The 17,569-nt window shown below is 48.6% G+C and overlaps 1 long non-coding RNA gene across 1 annotated transcript in view; it reads right to left on the bottom strand.

The window, feature by feature from the left end:
- Positions 1-7,556: 7,556 nt before the first annotated feature.
- Positions 7,557-17,569, bottom strand: part of LOC107119602 — a 15,322-nt gene continuing 5,309 nt past the window's right edge. The window contains exons 2-3 of the long non-coding RNA XR_001482804.1: positions 14,464-14,484; positions 7,557-9,365 (exon numbers count right to left, since the gene is read on the bottom strand). This is a non-coding gene — a long non-coding RNA (uncharacterized LOC107119602). The remainder of the gene's footprint in view (positions 9,366-14,463; positions 14,485-17,569) is intronic.

Raw genomic sequence — 17,569 nt, 5'->3', positions numbered from 1 at the left:
AGCCGGAGACGGCCCAGGCTGATCCCATTTGCTGCGACGCCTGGGGGGAAAGAAATCCAGGAAATCTTCGGATCCTCTTTGGAGCCCATCCTCGTTTCTCGTCCAACCTTCCCAATATGCAGCATGTATACAGCCCACCTCCACTGTGGCTCAGCGGCAGAGCCTTTGCTTTGTGTGCAAAACACTCCAAGTTCAATCCGTACCACCTCCAATTCGGAGGCTTTATTTTGCCTGAAGTCCTAGAAAACAGCTACCAGTCACAGAAGACTATACTGAACTAGATGGACAAACGGCTCAGGCTGTGAACAAAACAGCTTCATATGTTCATAATCAACCAGAGCATTTGACATCCATTGACGTGTTATTTACCTTGAGGCTGGAGGAAGTTCCTCCAGCCTAAGGCTCTTTCCTTCAAATTAAGTATTTCTTCTGTCAGAGAAAGAAGAAGAAGAGCTGGTTTTATACCCCACCCTTCACTACCCAAAGGAGTCTCGGAGAGGCTTACGGTCACCTTCCCTTCCTCTCCCCACAAGGGACACCCTGTGAGGTAGGTGGGGCTGAGTGCTCTGAGAGAGCTGGGACTGACCCATGGTCACCCAGCTGGCTGTGTTGTGGAGGAGTGGGGAATCAAACCCAGTTGTCCAGATTAGGGTCCACTCTTAACCACTACACCAAACTGGCCCTTTAAGATGGGAGACAGTTCCTTTGCCTGGAGGAAGGCCATAAATTCTTCTCAGTGGAGTGACAGGATACATGCCATTGTCCAAATAACCAGACTGTCAGCCAGTATTTATTGATTCAGATTTATAGTCTACTTGCCACTTACCAACAGACGACAAAGTTCCACCTGATTCAGTTACATTTCTCCACCCCTTTCCCAGCTTAACTTGGAACCTCAAATGGTAGTCTAAACTGGCAAGGTCTGATGGCGTTTCTGAAAGAGGCTCAGGCTTGGAATTCTGGGAGGCTGCAGTAGGAGACAGGGTATCCCACTGAGTGGTTGTCATCAACACGCTGAAGGGGGGGGGGGGGCCTACGGTAACACTGGCCTGATTAAAGCAACAAGTAAGAACCTCAACAAACCTTCTTGGGAGCCAGCGTGGGATAGCGGTTAAGAGCAGCAGACTCTAATCTGGGGAACCAGGTTTGATTCCCCACTCCTCCTCCACAATTATCCTGCTGGGTGACCTTGGGCCACTCACAGTTTCCTCAACACTCCCTCAGGCCCACCTACCTCACAAGGTGCCTGTTGTGGAGAGGGGAAGGGAATGTGATCGTAAGCTGCTCTGAGACGCCGTGAGGTAGAAAAAAGCGGGGTGTAAAAACCTCTGCTTGCTGTTAGGCCTTACGTTGGATCCAGAAGCAGCCAGCTAGAAGTAACGGCATTTAGAATACTATGGCACTTTGCGGTGTGCCAAGTGTTTCGTGTGTGTTTTCTTGTAGCGATGCTCACAAGCATCCCGTAAATTAGATCTGTATTGCTATCTGCATAATGTCAACAGAGAGGTGAGGCTGAGAGGTTGGCTTCCCTAAAAGCAGTTACTGAGCTCATGGCCAAAGGAAGATCCAAAATACAGGAGAACAGGGCAGCACCAAAGAGGGAGGAAGAGAACAACAAAAATGGTGAAGTGGGGGGGAAAGGGTTGTTTAATTCAAATATATTGCTCCTACATGTTTTGCCTACATTTCTTCAGGGGGATCTAAAAGCATAAATTTCCTGCCACTAGAAGCAGAATTAAAAGGAATAATAAAACACAGTAAATCCTGAGCATGTGAAAAGCACATAAACGTATCCAGGACCACAAATCCATGAGAATGTTACAAATGTCCTCCAGGTGCAATGCATAGTTGGAAACACAGGCCTTACAATGAAAGTGCATACGACACTCCAAAACTACCAGACTTCAAGTATGTATTCTACCTGCCATCATGTCTGTAACACTCTCATGGATTTGTGGTCATGCATATGTTTACACACTTTTCAAACGCTCAGGATTTACTGTTGCGCTGTCTTTTAATCCTGTTTTCACCTGCAAGGCAAGATTAAAGCAGGTACTTCCTGACTCACCTAATCATGACCTAACGTCCTTGTGTACATTCACTCTAAATCAAGCCCCACAACATTTTTCTATCTGGCCTCTATTCCACGACAGTTTCTGTCATAACAAACCTGTGAGTTCATTAGGCTCCACAAGAGTTTCAGGGTATAAGGTTTCGAGAGTCAAAGCTACCTTCAGCAGACAAGGGAGCTTTGACTCTTGAAACTCTCGTTGCTCTCGAAGGTGCTCCTGGACCCAAATCTAACTGCCCTACTGCACACCAACACAGCTATCCTCTGAAACTAGCTCTACAAGACTCCTTTTTTGTTTTTCCAATTCAATAGTGCTCATTTCCAGGTAAAACACATGCTCAGGGTTGGAGCAGGGTAATGTCATGGGTAGAGCACAGTACCACAACTGAGGGTAACAGCTTTAAGTAAGTCCCTACTAGGCCATGTCCCCTTGCCGAGAGGGCCAGTCACTCACTCACAGCCTGAACTCCCTCACAGGGCTGATGTGAGAATAAAAACATGTGGAAAGAAGCATCATGCCAAGCCTTATTTTTAAAACATTAATAATTGTGATCCACAAAGGTACCCAATGTGGGAGCAGAGGGGCATTGTCTTTCATTAAGGGACGGCCATGTACAAAGCAAAGAAAAAGGAATGCCCTCAACCAACTCAGAACTATTAAAAGATCACATAATGAGCTTATTTGAGAAAAGGCAGGATAAAAAGATACATACAAGCTGCAGTCAATAATCCACTTTCAGTGCACTTTCCGACTAGATTTTACTGTGTGAACTGGCAAAATCCAGCTAGAAAGTGCATTGGAATTGGATCGAAAGTGGATTATTTCGTATGTGTGACCGCAGCTATGAAGAGCCTTTCCATGGAGCCAGACCATTCAGCCTACCAAAGGCTATACTGTCTACTCGGACTGGCAAGCGGCTCTCCAGGGTCCCAGGTAGAGGGGTCGTTCACACCACCTACTGCCTGGTCCTGTCAACTGGAGAAGTCGGCTTTTGAACCCGGGGCCTTCTGCACGCCAAGGCCCTGGACCAGGCAGTCTCAGCCTGTAAGAACATAAGAGAAGCCAATGTTGGATCAGGCCAACGGCCTACCAAGTCCAGCACTCCACCACACGGTGGCCAGAAACACCAGGTGCCCTCAGGAGGCCCACCAGTGAGCTTCCAAAGGAGGAGACGGTGAGGGGGAGAGCGCCCCCTGAGCAAGTGCAGAGTGCCTTCCCGGCAACCCCTGGGAAACAAAAGGCGCAGGGCCCGCAGGCACTTGAGACCCCAGCCGGGTTCCCCCCCCCCTCCTGACTGAGCACCGCCTGCTCCCTCGCTTCCCAATTGGCCCCCTCACGTCCCTCCTGGCGCGCCCCTCCCAGCGTCCCACCCCCGCGGCTTACATGGCTCGGACGGCCCCGCTCAGGCCACCTCCGCTCCGCCGGAGAAGCAGCTTCTCTCTCTCACTCTCCCCCCTCCCTGCCCTTCTTCGTCACTTCCGAACTGAGGGCGACGCCACTTCCGCTCGTTGCCGTAGCGACGGTAACAGCGTGGCGGGGCGGGGGAGGGGAAGCGCCCCCCCCCCAGAGGCAAGACGCAGAAGCGAGTTCGGAGACTTCCGGTGCGGGGCGGGAGATAGACGAGGAAACTTCCGGTCTGAGAACACCTTGTTCCGTTTCCCGGAGGTTGAAGGGGTAATAGTGGCCAAAGCTCAGAGTTGGGGGGGAACATATCCGGGTTGAACTTCCGCTAAGTTCCGGAACTTATGGGGGGGCGGCCGCTCTAGGACCTCACAATCTTCAAAGGAAGCAAGTTTCTTTTCTGTTTGGCGTGGGTAGCTAAGGATGCAAAACTACATAAGGATGGTTCTAGTTTCGTTTCTTGTTTTATGGGCCAGGAGGGGAATGACGTCGTGTGGACCAGAGATGGGCCTCTCCCCCTAAGCAGTGCTTCAATTCAGCTGAATTATTTACTTTCGTATATTGCAGGCAGTATTATTAGTTTTTATTACTCGTTATTTTATCAATTACTAGTATCAGTGTTTATAAAGCATTTAAGTGTGTTATTGCTAACAATAATACACTTAATAATAATAGTAATAATTATGGTTCTCACGGGCAGATAGGGTTGCCAGGTCCCCCTGCCCTGACCACTGGCGGTGGGGGATAGGGGAGGTAGGGTTGCCAGATCCAGACTGGGAAACTCCTGGAGATTTGGGGATGGGGCCTGCAGAGGACAGGGACCTCAGTGTGGTATAATGCCATCGAGTCCACCCTCCAAAGCTTCCACTTTCCCCCAGGAGAACTGATCTCTGTAGTCTGGAGATGGGCTGTAATTCCGTGGGATCCCCAGGCCCCACCTGGAGGTTGGCATCCCTACGGGGGCTGAGGCAGATCCAACTGCCTGTCAGAGGCAACCAACCTCCAAGTGGGGCCTGGATAGCTGGAATTATATCTCCATACCACAGAGATCAGTTCCCCTGGAGAAAATGGAGGATGGCATTGTACCCCGCTGAGGTCTCTTGCCTCCCCAGGCTCCCCCCCCCCAAATCTCAGGGAATTTCACAGCCTGGAGTTGGCAACTGTAATTATACACCTTTAAATGTTTTGAATAGAAGTTTCTGACTGTTCTTCTGCACACCTACTCAGGTATTGGACCCACTGCTTAGTTGTAATTAAGTCTAGAAAGACAACGATCTTTTTGGACTAAAAGTGCCAACAAGCCGGAGAAAAATGTCCTTGTGATAGAGATGTAATATGATCTTCTTTTCTTCCATGCCAAAGCTTGAACTGCCCATTTCCAACATCAAACTTCTCTTAAAATGACAGGATATTTTTCTTTAGGCCAGTTGTCAACCCTACATAGGGGTCTCAGAGGTCATCAAGACAGTTTTGTGGTAAAGAAGAAGAGGAAGAGATTGGATTTATACCCTGCCCTTCACTTGGAGTCTCAAAGCATCTTCTTTCCCTTCCCATCCCCACAACAGAGGTAGGTGGGGCTGAGAGAGCTCTTTCAAGAACAACTCTCGAGAGAACAGCTCTGGAATAACTTATGACTGACCCAGAGTCACACCAGCAGCTGCATGTGGAGGAGTGGGGAATCAAACTCGGTCCTCCCAGATTAGAGTCTGCATTCCTAGTCATTATACCATTTGGATGTGGGATTCGATTCTACTTAGTCCTAGTCTTAATGCCCTAACTGCAATACCGCAGTGGCTAGTGGAAGAAGCACAGTTGGAATTTTCTATGCAAAGCGCAAAAGTATTGACTGTAGCTGCTGTTAAGCTTCATTTTTTCTTCTGAGCTAAAGGTGTGTACGTGTGTGGATATAGATCTACTAACTGAGGATAACACTTCATGGGGATAGAACAAAGTTTGAGTCCAGTGGCATCTTTAAGAGCCACAATTTAATTTTAGTTTAAAGTTTAAAAGTTTTTGTGTGCGTGCACACTTCATCAGATACTTCACGGCTTGTTCACGGAGGTGACGAAGAGGTAGGGTTGCCAAGTGTTACCTGTATCCGGAGCGGGGGACTCCCGGCTTGTTCCAGGAGTGCGCGCACGCGTGTCACCCGGAAGTGACGTAATGACGCCGGGCACGCTGGGGGCGGGGCCACAACCATCCGAGGGAAAACCATATAGTTTTCCCTCGGATGGCCGTGGCCCCGCCCCCAGCGTTCTCGGCATCGTCACGTTACTTCCGGGTGACGTGCACGTCAGGGTGGAGTTCCCCCTGGGGCCCGATCCACCAGCGGCAGGGAACGGGCCTCTGGGGCAAGGGTTTCCCCGCCCCCCGGGGGGACTTGGCAAGCCTACGAAGAGGACTCTTGTTCACGGAGGCTTCCGTCACAAGAAATCTATCGGTCATGAGGGCACTTTGAGACTACTTTTGGGGTTTGGAATACTGAGCCCAGCTATCATTGAAGTATCTAATTAAAAACTTAAATATTTTTTAATTAATACCTTGACCACCGTCCTAACTTGCATTGCCTCATGGTTGCCGGTTCTGGGATCCCTGCTTGTGCTGCTAAACTGTTCCCATTTTTGATTCTCAGGAGCAGGGATTTTTTAATATTGTTCCTTGTTTGGTCAGACCAGGGGTCTCCTACCTTTTTGAGCCTGTAGGCACCTTTGGAATCCAGACATAGTGCAGTGGGCGCAGCCACAAAATGGCCACCACAGCTTACCTTCAGTCACACAGTGAAAAAACTTGTGTTGTGGTAACAGCTGCTACCAGAGCAACATTTTAAAAAATCTGCATAGTCAATCATACCTCCAGTGGCCCATCAGAAGTCTTGCTGGGCAAAAGACCCACCTGACCCCACCCAGTTTCTAAAAAAACTTGGCGGGTACCAAGAAAGGTGTTGGCAGGCACTATGGCATCCACGGGCGCCATGTTGGGGATTCCAGGACCAGACTCTACCGTGAAACAAAAGAAAAACAGGGTAAGGTGAACTTCACCTGTGCTCAGAGGAAGGGGGCACTTTAAATGCAGTGGAATTTTGTCTCCAGATCGACTAGAGTAAGGCCAGGCCACACACGTGCTGAGGTTTGTTCTCTTCAGCGAGGGTCATTGTCACATTCAGATAAAGCTGCACAAAACCAAGGGAAATGACTCACGCCCAGCCATCCTCTGCCTTCATCTGACTCCACCGCTACCGCCTCCCTTTCTGTTCTTCCTGTGTGAGACCATTATCTTGATGGGGCAGCGTGCGCATAACTGACTGCAGGGAAGTATCTATCAGATAAATCCAAGTTGCAGCGTTCGTCTTTTTCCACTCCTCTTTGGTGCAGCCGTGTGAGAGTGGCGTTTATACCATGAGGAAGTCATTTAGTGCAAGGTTCTGACCAGAGTTCCCTCTACGCTCAGTTAGTGCGAGCTAGCTCACAGTTTTTTAGCCTTCGACTCACACATTTTTGTCTCCGCTCAGGAAGGACGGCTCCAGAGCAGATTCATTTGTGCAGTAGCCAAATCTCCCGCTCACCACTTTAATGCCAGCAGCTCACAAAGCAGAGATTTTGCTCACAGCTTAGAGGGAGTATTGGTTCTGACCCAGAATGGAGACCCTTCTGGGGTTTAAGTCATCCGCTGGTCCCTCAAAGGAGAGGAGGAGACAGCTGTGGCTTGGGTTGCCAACCTCCAGGCAGGGTCCAAAGATCTCCCGGAAGCACAGCTGATTTCCAGACTACAAAAATGTGTCCTCTGGAGAAAATGGCTGCTTTGGAAGGTTGAATGTATGTCATGATACCCTGCTGAAGTCCCTCCCATCCCCAAACCTCGCCACCCTGAGGCTGCATCCCCACATCTCCAGGAATTTCTGAACATGTGCCCCCTGTGCATAGGCATCAAAAGCAAAAAAATCTCACATGTTCATCAGCAGAAGTAATCTGTTTATTTAGAAAAAGTCTATGCTGCCTCTTCAGGGAACCTGCTTGAGGCAGCTTACAAATTAAAACAGGATACAATAATAAAACAGCTTAAAATGGTTAAAAACAAACTATCAAAACCCCAGCCAAAGCATAAAAACAGCAAAAAGCGGGAGGGTAGGGAGTGGCAAAGCATTGCGTCAAAAAATAAAAAATAAAACCTACAGTCTTACGCACTTAATGGACGTTCATAAGGAAGTGACAAAGGGCAGCTCTAGAAATCACTGGAAATCACTCTGTGGAAGAAAAACATAAAGGCAATTCCTAGAGCTACAGTTTATCACTTCCTGTATGAACTTTTGGTGAGTATACAAGGCTGTTTTTGGGGGGGCAAGGGGACCTGAGGGCAGGGTATCCCCTGTCCCCAGACCTATTTAGCAGCCTAAACTGATTCTCATATAACAGTGTTCAGGCTGGAACCAGACATCAACGCCTTAATTAAAAACCTGGGTAAATGAAATTATTTGGCCCGATGCCATAAATAAAGAAGTAGGATAGGCGCCAGGTGAGCCGGGTGGGGGGCACCACTGAAAAAGCCCTATCTTTTGTTGCCACCCACTGCAGGTAGGGGGCAGAGAGCGAGGAGAGCTGGGGAGACCGATCTTAATTGGTGGTCTGGACTGTATGGGAGGAGGCAGTCCAGATACCCTCAGTTAAGAGAATTGCACAGATTAAGCAAATTCATCTTAATAGAGCACTCTCAGTTTCTTTCAGAATACACAAATCCCATTCGTGCACCAGTAATGATGCCTTAGAAACAGTGCGATCTGCACTGGGCTTGGCATACTTTCTCCTTTGCAAAATGGCTTCAGTTCGATGCAGTGTGGTCAAGGAGGAAACGATGAACCTTTCAGGTCCCGGCTACCCATCTCTCCTGCTCTTCTTCTTCCTCTCAAGAGATGATTATCTGAGGCGATGCTAAGAAGCACCGTCCAGGTTCTGTCCCCCTTGAGAAAGACAATTTGACCAAATTTCCTGAAAACTCCGTCCCCATTAGGAAAATTGCAAAGCGAGGTTTTGTGGCACCTTGAAGAGTACCAGATTGATTGTGACTGAAACTTTCGCAGACCACTAGAGCTCACTTTGTCCGATGTACGGGGTGGATTCTTAATCAGCAGATATGCACACGGTGGGGAAGAAACCATATGAACAGAGGAGATTAAAAGTCCATGCGATGCAAGTGGCACCATTACATTTTCAACTCAAGAGGGTATAAGATATTCCTTATGTGGCTTTTCCTCTGTGTGCTTATATATCTGCCGACCGAGAACTGAATCTAGAAAATTATGCTTCCCGTGCATCGGTTTGTCCTAAAAGGTTTGTGACTCTCCTTTTTGCTTTTGAAGCAACAAGCCAACAGAGCTATCACCCTGGAATTTGCAAGGCCTTCGGGAGGTAGAAGATAAACCATGTCTCTTTGCCCGCTGCTTCTATAGGCTAACCATGATCTTCTAATTTTTTTAATGGTTCTTCTGAAGTGTTTGCATGCCACCTTTGAGTCCCAGTATTTGCATTTCCAAAAGGGAGACTGCAACCAAGAAATCAGGAGGAGCAGCCATGAAGGAAATAGACAAGATTCTTAAGAGTAAGGATGGGTTGCTGGTGACCAAGATCAAGCAGTGGCAGCTATATGCAAGCCCCCCCTTTCAAATCCAGTTAGCCAAAGTACAAAAGAGGTCAGAGTCTTTCCTAAAGGCCCAGCGAGGATCGCTCTACGGTCGTCCCACGTCAAACTCAGTTTTGCGATTTTCAGATGCCGTCAAAAGGTTTCCGCAAGCAACAGCAGCGCCTATTCCACTACTGGGTCTTCTTTGGAGACTTTAACCCGCGGTTCGACTTTGGGGAGCTCCAGGGGTGTGTACGTGTCGGTTTGTGGAGTGACGAGGTCCTGGGAGATGGGGAAAGTGTGGGGGAGAAGGTGTCACCAGCAGCGTTTGGGCCTCAGCAGTGTGGGGTAGTGGTTAGAGTGCTGGATTCGGATCTGAAAAGTTGCCAGTCTCCAGGCGGGAGTGGGGTTTCCCCCAATTTCACAGACTCCTGTCCGCCGCTGGCCAGCTGGCTGGTGGGGGAAGCCCTGCCCCCAACAGTGATGACCCCACGCGACGTCCCCAATGTGATGACACCACGCGGAAGTGATGTCATCATACCGGGGACATCATGTGGCGACGCTCTAGTTTTTGGGCAAAACTCTATGGTTTGAGCCCAGTTTTACTATAGAGTTTGCCCAAAAACCAAAGCATTGCTGCACAATGTCTCGGCTTGATGACATCACTTATTTATTTTTCAGATTTTTACCCCGCCCTCCCGGCCGAAGCTGGCTCAGGGCAGCTCACATAAAAACAGATATACATTAAAACATAGTTGGGGTTAAAACAAATATAAAATCATAATAAAGTGCTAGTGGTTCTTGATAGTCATATAGCGGTCACGTTGAGGACGTCACGCGTAGCAATGTCACCCCACCCCCCCCCACTCCCAGAAAGCCCCCCCCTCCCCCGCCAGCCAAAGGTAAGGACCTGGCAACCCTATGAAAGACCCATGTTCAAATCTCTGCTCTGCCATGAAAGCTTGCCGGGTGACTTTAAGCCAGTCACACACTCTCAACCTAACCTACCTCACAAGATTGTTGTGAGGATAAAATGGAGGATGCTGTAAGCTGCTTTGGGCCCCCACTGGGGAGAAAGGCAGGATAGTTTCAATTTATTTCTATTACAGTCCTTAGACTAGATATGCTTACAGATATGTATATATATAAATAAATTACAGATAAAGCATTCCAGAAAATTTAAAGAAAGGGAGGGTATAAATTAAACAAATAAAAATAGATAAAAGGCGACCCACACATTCTGAGGAAGGACAATGGAACGCTTGCCCACCCTCCCGTGTTCCACAGACCATAGCATTTACGTTCTCACACCAAAGAATCACTACCTGAGGGTCTACCTCACCATGGTTTCGTGTACTTGCTGGATACTTTATTCTGAAGGAAGGGAAAGAATTGGGAGCATTGGAGCCAGCTGAATAGAACCTGGGGTGGATATTTGCCCTTTTTTTTTTTGCAGGTAACTCAAGGCCTCGACTTGGCATTTGGCGTGAGCCCAAAGGAATGTCCCATGGCTTGCCGGCTGTATTTCCATATGAGCCAAGCCGGAGGAACTGGAACCAACCGGGATGTTCCCGTGACACATTCTCTGCTTTAAAGTTGACTGGGGTTTGCAGGATTGTATATGACTGTACATTTTCATTGTTTCTGTATATTTTACATAGGTTGGGGAGCCCTGGTCTACCAGTTGTTAAGTAACAAACCCCCAGTGTGTATGTAAACCTCGGTTGGTCTTCTTTGGCCCTCTCTCTGCCTCTGACTGTGAAGCAAATATGTTCTGGGAGGGGATAAAGGAAGAAGAAGAGGAGGAGGAGATTGGATTCATACCCTGCCCTTCACTCGGAGTCTCAGAGCGGCTTACAAACTCCTTCCCCTTCCCCTCCCCACAGCAGACACCCATTGAGGTAGGCGGGGCGGAGAGAGCTCTCTTGAGAACTATCGTTGAGAAAACAGCTCTGACAGAACTCTGGCTTGCCCAAGGACATCCAGTAGCTGCATGTGGAGAAGTGGGGAATCAAACCCGGTTCTCCCAGATTAGAGTCCGGCACTTAACCACTACACCAAACTGGCTTGGATCAGCAGTCTTGTTACAACTGGTTGCATCCAAAGATTTAAGGATGGTGCACTTGAGTCTCCTCCACTGTATCCTCATGACAACCCTGGTAGGTAGGTTAGGCTGAGGGAGATTGACTGGCCCAAGGTCACCTGTCAAAGATCATGGGGGATCTGAACCTGGGTCTCTAATCCGACACAGCAACCACTACATGGAGGTAATTAATTCATAGGGTCACCATAAGTTGGAAACGAGGGCCCTTGACATACACACAACCAATATATTGCATGGGCGGTCAGGTTTAGTAAGATGAGGGATCAGGTCAGGAACGAGACTGGCCAGAGTACTAAAGGATGAAATTTCACAGAGCAGTAAATTTAGCTGTATTTTATGCTTGGCTGCTCGGAATTCAGAAATAGGGCCACAGCAATGCAGAATCAAGGCATCAAAGGGGAAAAAGAGATTGGCGGAGGGAAAAGAAATTTCACTTAACTCAAGGATCCTTGTGTGTTTTACACGGAGCTTCCTTAGGGGATCTACGACATTTACAAAAACATTAAAAAAAAAAACCCTTTCAGTACCAAGGATAAATATTGGGGGTGGAAGTGGCATCCAATTGCAGCCCACTTAAGGTGGCCCTGTGGGGTTTTCAAGGCAAGAGACATTCAGAGGTGGTTTGCCATCGCCTGCCTCTGCATCATGACTCTGTACTTCCTTTATATGCTGTGACCTAGTTGGCCCAGGATAGCCCGATCTCGTCAGATCTCAGAAGCTAAGCAGGGTGGGCCTCGGCTAGTATTTGGAGGGCTGACCTCCAAGGAATCCCAGGGTCATGACGCAGGGGCAGGCAACGGCAAACCACCTCTCAAACATCTCTCACCTTAAAAAAACACAAGTCTAGCTCGCCACCTAGTGGTGCATAGCTCTAAAGGAGCTAGAACTTCTGGCTGCCAGACAATCTTAGGATCTCCTGGCTATACTACACACACTGGCATATGAATTAAATTAATTAATTACTTCTTGGATGGTCTCCCATCCAAATACTAACCAGGGCCACCTCTGCTTAGCTTCTGAGGTCTGACGAGATTGGGCTAGCCTGGGCCGTCCAGGACAGGTCAGGGCAGTGTAAATATTACAGAAAACTAAACCCCAAAGACAGACAATATCTATTAAAAAATAATATAAAAAGAGCACAATTAAACTATTTTATAGGAGCCAACCCCGGGACCATTTCCTGCAGGAGCGCACAGGAGCAGAGCTCCGGCAGTAAAGAGCCCAGGGGGCGGGCACATGCAACAAGCCCCACCCCCTGCTCCCAGCAGCCCTGGGCCATGAGGAGCAAGAAGCAGCCAGGTAAGTTGCAGTGGGTGTTACTTTCTGACACACTTCCGGTGATGGCAGGGCTGCACTGTTCCCTCTAAGCTGACTTAGTGTGAGCTAGCTCAGTTTTTTAGCCTCTGGCTCACACATTTTTGTCTTAGCTCAGGAAGGATGGCTCCAGAGCAAACTAATTTATGCAGTAGCCAAACTGCTTGCTCACAGTTTTAATGCTAGTAGCTCACAAAGTAGAAGTTTTGCTCACAAGACGCCACAGCTTAAAAGGAACATTGGTAGGAGGTGTGGCATATGCAAATAAGTTGTCCTAATGAGTTATGCTAATGAGCTCCTGCACCTCTTTTTCTACGAAATGACCCCTGGCCGTACCAATACTTTGTCTTATCCAGAGGTGAAGTGGTTGAGGTTCTCATACGCAACGGGCCTATGTATATTCAGACTGAGCTGTTTTAGCCTTACTCGCAAGGTCACAAAACCATACAAAATTGACACAAACAGAACTTCCAGATTGAAGTAAAGTTCCCTAAGTTACAAAAGTTCTAAGTATGACCAACCAGTAAGGCTACACTCTCTTCGGGTGTTCCCACCAGAATAAGGCGGTAGAACAGATGGCCAGTGCCTCTATCACTTTACCTCTGGATAAGGCGAAATATTTGTATGGGTCTTGTAATATAGTTTCATCATGCTCAGTTTGTATTTTTATAGAAATCGACCCCCATAGGGTTGTCAGGTGTCCCCCCCCCCCCCGGTGTTCTGTGTGGGCCAAGCCATGACACCCTTGGCGGGGGAGCGCATAGGGTTGCCAGATGCAAGCTGGGAAACTCCTGGAGATTTGGGAATGGAGCTTGGAGAGGACAGGGACCTCAGTGGGGTACAGTGCCACAGAGAGTCCACCCTCCAAAGCATCCCTTTTCTCCAGGGGAACTAACAACTGTAGTCTGGAGATGAGCTGTAATTCCGAGGGATGCCCAGGTCCCACCTGGTGGCTGGCATCCCAACCAATGTTCCCTCTAAGCTGAGTTAGTGTGAGCTAGCTCACAGTTTTTTAGCCTCCGGCTCACACATTTTTGTCTTCGCTCAGGAAGGATGGCTCCAGAGCAAACTAATTCATGCAGCGGCCAAATCGCTCGCTCACAACTTTAATTCCAGCAGCTCACAAGGTAGAATTTTTGCTCACAAGACTCCACAGTCACAACCCCTCTGTAATATTTATGCTTCATATCTAAATTTTTTTTTAATCTGATTTTGTATATGCCAAAATCTGATTTTGTATATGCCTCATAAAGTCACGTGCCAAACACAACCCCTCTGTAATATTTATGCTTCATATCTAAAAAAATTTTAAATCTGATTTTATATATGCCAAAATCTGATTTTGTATATGCCTCATAAAGTCACGTGCCAAACACACAGGGATCCTTGAACAATATAAAATTTATTTCCCCCCTTCTCTTCCTTGGCCATTACTTTTGCCTGTTAAAAAAAATACAGTGTTGTATTTGCATCGTTTTTATCAGCTTCTCATTCTTTGGTGTAGAGTTTGGTGCAGAAAGCCAGTTTGGTGTACTGGTTAAGTGCGCGGACTCTAATCTGGGAGAACTGGATTTGATTCCCCACTCCTCCACTTGCACCTGCTAGATGACCTTGGGCAAGCCATAGTTCTGGCACAGCTGTTCTTGAAAAAGAGCCGATTCTCTCAGAGGTCTCTCAGCCCCACCTACCTCAAAGGGTGTCTGTTGTGGGGAGGGGAAGGGAAAGGAATTTGTAAGCCGCTCTGAGACTCCTTTGGGTAGTGAAGGGCGGGGTATAAATCCAATCTCTTCTCTTCTTCGTCTTCATCACTCTCAGCCTTTTTTTTCAAATTGTAAAAAACCCATTCACAAATGTTACAATTAAATACTTAAAGCAACAAAGTAGGGATAGAAATGTTTCAGTGCAAACATGCCTAGATCTGCCGGTCCCCCTCCTGTCCGAAGAATACAGACAGATACTTACTGTGTAGATTCCGTCCACTTTCTGGAGAAAAAAACAGACAGAGATGAGTACTCAGAAAAAACAGGAAGCATTAAACAGAAAACAAAAATATTCACTTCTTCAAACTTGTCCAGCCACCTTTCTTTCTCTCCACCAAGATTTTAAATCCAGTGCAAAACAGAAACAAATACCCTTGTGCTAAATCAATTCATTTGAGAGCAGTAAGGTTTCCACATTTTACTGCCAGGGCTTTTATTTTGTCATCGTATCAGGCAGAAAACCCACAGAGAGCCAGCTTTTCCCCAGCAGAAAAAAAGGAAACAATGGTGAAAGTTGCATCTGCTGAGTTTCTGCCTGTTGTGCAAAGGGGGATTTTGGGTGTCCCAGGCAAAAAGACTTAGCAGCCCCTCCCCAGTACTGCGGGAATGTTGCCATGGTTGCCCTCCCCACCACCACCGTGGACAAGCTTCTGCCACCCTCCTTCCTCTCTGCTGCATGGCAGGAAAGCTGTCTCCTTTCACGCTGCCCTCGCTGGAGCCAGGGCTATGTGGCTCGCTGTAATGTATTGAGCCTAGACCATACTTCGGCTGATGCTTAATTCAGACAGAGCTTGAGGATCCATAACAATAGCTGACTAGGATCCTAGAATGGACCAGTAGGGAGACAGGAATCCTAGAGTAAACCAATGGAATAACAATGTTGTGTAAATAGCCTATCGTGGGAGTGGGTGTGTGTTTGGGGTGTAACTTTTTGCATGCATAAATACCTGGCTTCAGTCAGGGATTCTCAGTCTTCTTTCTACTTGCTGAAATCACTAATAAACTATGAGCTGATCACTATACACATGTCAAACCCAGTATGTTATACTCGCCAAGATGGCCATGCCATGATGTCTCTCAACGGGCATATTTGGACAAATTAGAATCACCCTGGAAAAGAACCTGCCATCTGGCCTTTCCATTACACCACCCCCCTGATAAGGGCTGCTGCTTCTCGGTTGGGAAATTCCTCAAGAATTACCAGTAATGTTAAGCTGCATATTTTCAGGATGGTGTGGGGTTGTTTTTCTATTGCCCCAGAAGGTCAGACCAGAACCAGCGGGTTGAAATTTTGGCTAAGCATTAGGAAGAACTTCCTGAAAGTTAGAGAGGTTCCTCAGTGGAACAGGCTTCCTCGGGAGGTGGTGGGCTCTACTCCTTTGGAGGTTTTCAAGCAGAGGCTAGATGGCCATCTGACAGCCATGCTGCTTCTGTGAGCTTAGGCAGACCATGAGAAGGGAGGGCAGGAAGGGTGGCACCATTGCTCAGTTCTCGTGGCGCTTCCTTACACCGCCAGAGAAATGCTGGTCACCACTTTGGGGTCAGGAAGCAATTTTTCTCCAGGCCAGTCTGGAGGTTTTTTGTCATCTTCTGGGCGTGGAACAGGGGTCACTGGGGCTGTGGGGGGGGGGGTATTTGTGAATTTCCTGCATTGTACAGGAGCTGCGGTGGCTCAAGTGGTTAAGACGCTGAACTGCAGGCTGTGGAAGGTCGGTAGTTCAGCAGTTCGAGACCTGAGTGTGCCGCATGACGGAGTGAGCTCCCATCTGTAGTTCCAGCTCCTGCCAACCCAGCAATTCGAAAGCAAGACATTGCAAGTAGATAAATAGGCACCACTTCGGTGGGAAGGTAACAGTGTTCCGTGCGCCTTGGTGTTTAGTCATGCCGGCCACATGACCACGGAAATGTCTTTGGACAGCGCTGGCTCTTCGGCTTTGAAACGGAGACGAGCACCGCAACCCTAGAGTCGGATTCGACTGGCTTTCGAGCAAGGGAACCTTTACCTTTACCTTACAGGGGGTTGGAGTAGATGACCCCGTAGGTCCCTTCCAGCTCTATGATTCTAAGATTTGGTGTGGTGCCCAGGGAAGGCAGACTTCAGGGAGGGGAGGGAGCTGAGCGTTATAGGGCTGCTAGGTCCCCCCTGGCCACCAGCAGGGTACGGAGGCCTGGGTGTGATTCCAGAGACTCTGCTCTCCAAAGCTGCCGTTTCCTCCCTGGGGAACTAATCTCCATAGAAATGTTGTGATTCCAGGAGGATTCTAGGCCCCTTCTGGAGCTTGGTAACCCTAGCTGCCGTGGCTAGCTCTGGGTCGGGAAATGCCTGGAGATTTGGAGGGTGGCGCCTGGGGAAGGACCTCGGCTGGGTATCATGCCACAGAGTCCATTCTCCAAAGCAGCCATTTTCTCCGGGGGAACTGATCTCTGTCATCTAAGCAGTTGTAATTCTGGGAGATCTCCGGGCCCAACCTGGAGGTTTGCAAACCTGTTCATGGCTCATGAGAGGGGGCATCACAGATCTGTCCTCAGCCGAGAGAAATAATGAATGGACTGTGAACGTGGTCTGTTTACAGTGATTATTGTCCGAAGAAAGAGGTTTAGGGGATTAATTCCAGTTAGGGTTCCAAAAAGGGGGACCGGCAGAAAGCATCCGTACAAGAAGGCTGTCCCCCTTTTTGGAAGACTTCATGCAAGGAGAAGTGGGTTTATAATTCTAGAAACTCCCATTGGGGCTTGACTTTTAAAACACTGATGCAAAATTGTCTGGTAGTTAGCAATCTGTGGCTGCGGTCACACGGAGCATTAGGCATGCTAGAGAGACGGAAGATAGGCGGATTTTCCGGGTGCGATCTCACCGCCACATCTGGGAAGCGTAGAGCTCCCGTGGTGAACCCGAGGCTTCCCGCCGAAGATGCGCGGTTAAAAACTAGTACCTCGGAGGTACTAGTTTCCGGTAACCACGGGGCAAGGGCGGGCGTCTGATCGCGTTTCCGGTGGTAGTTCCGGCGCCCGCCCATGCCCCCTCGTATAAAGTTTTTTGGTTTTTTTCCAACTGTCCATGGGATGTGCACGAGCACCCAGCGGGGCATGCACACACTTTGGTGTCCGGAGGAAAAAACACCCGTTTGCCGTGCCGCACCACTTCTTTGCCGCGGCGCAGGATTGTGGTGTGCTTGGCACCTCCCCCCTACCACGGGACCTCCATGGGACCTCCACGGTACGTCTGCTGGCACAACCACGCGTTATTTTGCCCCGGGGCAAACAGCCACGCTTCCCCCCCCCCCCGCATTTTCCTGCCCGTGTGCCCG

Source organism: Gekko japonicus, unplaced genomic scaffold (genome assembly GCF_001447785.1).
Source record: "Gekko japonicus isolate JY-2015 unplaced genomic scaffold, Gekko_japonicus_V1.1 scaffold1009, whole genome shotgun sequence".
Classification (NCBI taxonomy): domain Eukaryota; kingdom Metazoa; phylum Chordata; class Lepidosauria; order Squamata; family Gekkonidae; genus Gekko; species Gekko japonicus.
This window is presented reverse-complemented; position numbering and strand designations above follow the sequence as displayed.